Raw genomic sequence first — 5,229 nt, 5'->3', positions numbered from 1 at the left:
TCTTTCTTTCTTTCTTTCTTTCTTTCTTTCTTTCTTTCTTTCTTCCTTCCTTCCTTCCTTCCTTCCTTCCTTCCTTTCTTTTTCTTCTTTCCCTCGTTCTTTATTTTCTTCTACTTCCTGTACAAGGTTAAGCTTTTGGTTGTTGTTATTGTTATTCAACAATTTTCTTCAGCCTACATTTTTGGCCCGCCCTTCTGTGCTTCCTACCTGTCTCAGTATGAGTACTTTGTTCTGTCTGGTACCTATGCTCTGACACTTCACTATGGCCAGACTAAGAGGTGTGTGACTTTGTATCTACCCTCCTTCCCCGGGTGACAGTAATGTGTGTGGAGCTGATAGCATGACTCTGTTCTTGTCGAAAGGAACTGTCAAGAGACCTCAGGGTTCCATATTCTCAGTAGGTCTGTGTAGACCGGGGAGAGGATGCAGTGATGGGTGTCTTGGCTGGTTGAACAGTTTGGTGTAGGAGATTTGAGATTTGATCCTGAGTTTGAGAGGCCTCCAGCTCAGGTCTGTGCTGTGCAGATGCCCAGCATCAAAAGCAGAAGATGGAGGCTCTTCCTCTACAGTCTCCTCAAGCCTTGGAAGCCTTTTGAGTTCTCCACTTTTCCTGCCCACTGTGAATTATATGGAGGCTTCCAACCCGCTAAGGCAGAGCCTGAGTCCCTCCCAGAGCTGTTCCAACTTGCCCAGCTTCTCTCCTCTATCGCTAACTGAGTACAGCATCCCATTTGTCTAGATAGATGTGTATTTTTCACCCAAGCCTGGCATCCGTCCTCTCAGAAAGATTCTGGAAAGGGCCTAACCCTAACCCTAATCCTAACCCCTAACATCCACTGGGTGGCTTGAGAATAGTTACTGAAACTAGACACTAGTAATTGACTAAGTGTGGCCAGTAGGGTCGGTGGAGACTACACTAGTGCTCAAGGCTGTTACTTGGAGCAAGCCATCACTTGCCACTGGTGGCCCTTGCATTTCTATTTCTATTTCTGGGCTCTGTGAGGACAACCCAGGTTTTACCCTTAGAGTTTCCAAATCAGAAGACGCAGGGGGAAGCTTGAGAGTTTGCATACCTAATGCATCCTCGGGTGATTTCGTGCTGCTGTAGAGAGAATGATCTGGTCCAGAGACCTGTGCACCGAGAACTGCGTCCAGGGCCCGAAGCCACTGGTGTGCTTGAAGGATCGTGACTCTAGGTTGTTGCTGTTTGTCTTGAAGGCTGAGGTCCTTCTCACATGTTCCAACCCAACCTTGGAGGTGACTGCTGCTTTTCAAAGACCCTTTGAATTTTTTTGTGACCACGGGGCTGTCTATAACGTTGGCCTCTCACAAGGCCAGTCAGACTGTGTAAATCTGTAAAGCAGAAGGTTTTGTTTTTTGAAAAAAAAAATGTTAACTAGCAAAGGTGGAGAGGGAAGTTGAAGGGGAGTGTGCGGAAAGATGAGACCAGAAGGTAACCTGGGAGACCAGACCTTTACCTTTGTGGATCCTTTGCCCATTTTTTACCTGTGCTGTACTCTGAGGCAGTCCTTAGTGGTACCCAAGGACTACTGAAAGGTGAGCCCATTTATGAGATCCTTGAGGCTCTGGTATGGAATTTCTCGTGAGCATCTGGCCATTCCAGGACACTCAAAATGTGATGGCCAGGATGCTGGGGGGCGGAGGGGGGGGGAACCTGGCTCTGACTGTCAAGCTCTACCTCTGGATTTTGGGAACCTTGTGCATTTGGCTCTGCCTGCTTGGTAAGAGATGGCCTTCACGCATCCTTCTGAGAGGACGGATGCCCGGCTTGGGTGAAAACCACACATCTGGACACTCTGGCAGATGGGATGCTGTACTTAGTCAGATGGGATGCTGTACTTAGTCAGATGGGATTCTGTACTTAGTTAGATGGGATGCTGTACTTAGTCAGTAGTAGATGAGAGAAGCTGGGTGAGTTAGCACAGCTCTGGAAGGGACTCAGACTCTGCCGTAGGGGGTTGAAAGTCTTCATACACTACATAGTCACTTTCTGAGCCAGGAGCATTCTGTAGAAGCTGAATCACAACACTCAAGCCCCCAAAGGCTCTAAATATGCTTAGAGATACATGGATGTAGCTCTGGACACAGGAACCCTGGTGAGAGACAAGCCGGGGACATTGAGGGCTCATGCCTCATTCTCTCACCTCTAGCCCGAACTACATTTCTGTTCCCTGATGAGCACTTGTCTTCAGTATGGAATGTGTGGGTCCTAGGCTGTTCAAAACATTTAGGGAAAATAAAGTTGTGTTTCCATAGTGGGGATGGGAAGTTGCTAATAGCAAATATTAAAGATCCACAAGAAGAGCAAAGCTCACCAAAGCAGAGAGCAGCATGGCCCTACATGTGACCAGGTGCCCCTTCAGGTTCAACCCAGTACTGGGGAGGAATGGGTGGTCTCCCCCACTTTCAGTGTCCATTTGATTATGGAAGACGTCCTTGAGAATTGCTGAGAATTGGGAACAAACTTCTTATAGTATCCAAATAGGCTAGCCTGGGCTTCTCCAATGAAAGTGAGATAGGCATCCAATATGGGGTTCACAGGAATTACTTTCATCCATGCAAAAGCTCCCAGGCCAGCTTATTCAGGGTCTGCAGTGGTAAGCTGGAATTTAAGAAACGTTTCAGCTTTGGCCATTAGCCCATGGGAACTAGGTGGGAAAGACCCAAGTCTTAGTCCAGTTGTGCCCCATCTGGTGTGACCTTGGAAAGGGTGTCCACTTCCTCCTTCTATGGCCTGGTCTGCTGTGTCTATGAGGCCCTATCACCTCTCTGCGATTTCAGTACCCACTTGGCTGGGTGTGCCGTACTGTAACTGCTTGAACTATTCCATTTGACTCTTGCATCCCACTCAGAAGAGGCAGGCTGGTGAGGACAGGGCAGTCGGCTATCTCTGCTTCATGGGTAGAGCTAGAGGAAGCCAGTTTCTCCTTCCACCCATGTCAGCCACTGGTGCGTCACCCAGTTCCTGTTTCTCTTTGCCCACCCAGGAAGGCGCTGCAGATGAAATCCTGGGCCAGATGGCGGATACTGTGAGCCTGGTCAGAAAATGCTGGCTCACAGGACACAAAACGGGAAGCTGGTTTTCCCAAGAGATTCATGGGTTGGGGGGGGGTTAGGGGTAGTGGTGGGGGGATGCTGTTCCCCCTGACTGTGTAGGTGTCACACAGACAGGTTCCCCAGCTTCCAGAAACTTCCCCACTGCCACTGACAATAGGGGCCTTTTAAAGGATAACAAAGGCACTAAATTGCCACAGTTGCTGCTGTCAAGAGCCTGGACCCTCTAGGAAGCTTTGTTTTTCAGAGAGGGTCCTTAGAAGCAGCTCAGCCGGAGCTCAATGGCTGGGCAATTTGCCCTCCTTCCTAACTCCACGCAGCAACAACACTCATGTCGGGAAACACACAATACACCCGTCTGAGCAACTTTGCATATTTCCTCTTTCTCGTGTCCTTTGTACATTATGCATTGTGAAGGGATCTCTTGGGGACAGATGGAGCTATTCCAAAAATCATGCAATTCCCTGCTCCGATGTTGCAGAAAAAAATGTGGGTCATTAACAAAAGGCCGTGGACAGTGCAAAGTCCTCTGGAGCTCAGGGTGAACCCAGGGTAGCATCTTAAATAGGCTGCCCACGGAGGGGACAGGGGGATGTCCCGGGAAGTTTTGAGTGGTACTGACTTCTCAGCTCTCAGCAGTGTTTTCAGAGTCACAGCTGGAAACTGTGGCCAGCTTAGATTTCACCTTGCTCCCATGGGAGCATTGTCTTCAACCATGTCGTGGAAAAACTGCTCCAGTGTGTGTGTGTGTGTGTGTGTGTGTGTGTGTGTGTGTGTGTAGCAGATTTGAGTGCAGAGCAGGCTCTGTGGATCTACAGCATGCCTTTTGAGGGCACAGCACCCTATGTATCTCTCTACCTACTCTGCTTTTGGAAATATCCTTTCACCTGTTTGGGAGAGCTGAGGATGTGATCTGCAGACAGGGGTGCATTTTGGGAGGCTGACCACAGGGGCCTTGAGCAGCAGGGCAGTTATGAATACAACTACAGTCTTTCTGGAACTTCTCTCAGCCCTATACTGTCCTTGCGACCTCTGCTTTGTTGTGTGTGGGGAGGGGCTTGTCTCATCTTTTTTTTCTCCTTCTCTCCTATAGGGGCTACTTGGCCCAAATTCAAGTGAGCCCACAGTTATCTTCAGAGTCTCAGATAGGAGAGGTGTTGAGGGGCCCTGCACCTCCATGAATTGGAATTCCCAGTGGACTTTAATCGAGGTTGCTTTGGGTCCTTGGAGGCAGGAGCTCAAGATATCACCTGGGGTGTCTTCTAAGTCTTGTGTGAGTCTCCAGTAAAAATCAAGAACACACAGTAGTAGAATCTCATAGCTTACTGGGCATCAGACCCCCATGGGGAAGTCACAACAGGGTGACCCCAAACAAGACAGTAGAATTCTGGGAATGTTTGCCTTCCTGCTCTCCCCTGAATGGCTTTTAAAGGGTTGTCACAGCTCACGACCACAGTTGGATTTCAGATATCACTATGTGAATAGTTGTGTTACTGATTTGATCCCCTGCTCACAGTGGCGTTTTTGATCTGTCTCCCTTTTCGGTTTCCATGTACTAGAGTGACTGTCACAGTGCGGTTGGCAGTGACCTATGTTTTTCTTGCATATTTTTGTTTCAGAATAACTGGGAGCTGAAACAGGAAGCCCCATGACACAGTTGATCGAAAATGACACAGACACAGAAAAATCAGGACGTGCCCCCAGCAGCACCCCTACCTGCTGCCTGCTGATCACGGCTGAGAGGCCCGCCCAGGGTTTCCACCCGGGAATGGACTAACTACTCAGTGCTCAAGGGTGATGGGCCTGCAGAGCTTTGGTGATGTTCTTTTACAGCTGGTTTGTTATCTTTTAATTAATCAACTAATTAATCTATTATTACTTTATTTATCGGCCCTCCCCCATGTCTTGATCCTTTTCTTCATTAAAAGCAAAAGGAAAGAAAATGCAATTGTCTGTTTCTTAGCTATCCAGAAACACCAATTTAAAGGGCTGTAAACTTGAACATCAGGCAACTTTCTCCAAGGCTACTTGCCAAGATTATCATAACCGCACACAGGGTATCTTTAAAAGTGTGTGGAGCTGGAATCTTATCACTCAGCCATGCTTGCCCTATGTTTTATACCTTTCTAGAAGATCTTTCAAGACGATCTCTCT

At 48.2% G+C, this 5,229-nt stretch overlaps 1 long non-coding RNA gene across 1 annotated transcript in view; it reads left to right on the top strand.

Moving 5' to 3' along the window:
• LOC115063646 overlaps nt 1-5,018 on the top strand; it is a 56,930-nt gene extending 51,912 nt beyond the window's left edge. Inside the window, exon 3 of the long non-coding RNA XR_003843531.1 lies at nt 4,695-5,018. This is a non-coding gene — a long non-coding RNA (uncharacterized LOC115063646). The remainder of the gene's footprint in view (nt 1-4,694) is intronic.
• Nucleotides 5,019-5,229: the final 211 nt, after the last annotated feature.

Source organism: Mus pahari, chromosome 3 (assembly GCF_900095145.1).
Source record: "Mus pahari chromosome 3, PAHARI_EIJ_v1.1, whole genome shotgun sequence".
NCBI classification, from domain to species: Eukaryota; Metazoa; Chordata; class Mammalia; order Rodentia; family Muridae; genus Mus; species Mus pahari.
Note: the sequence above shows the minus strand (reverse complement) of the source record. Positions and strands in the feature narration are given on the sequence as shown.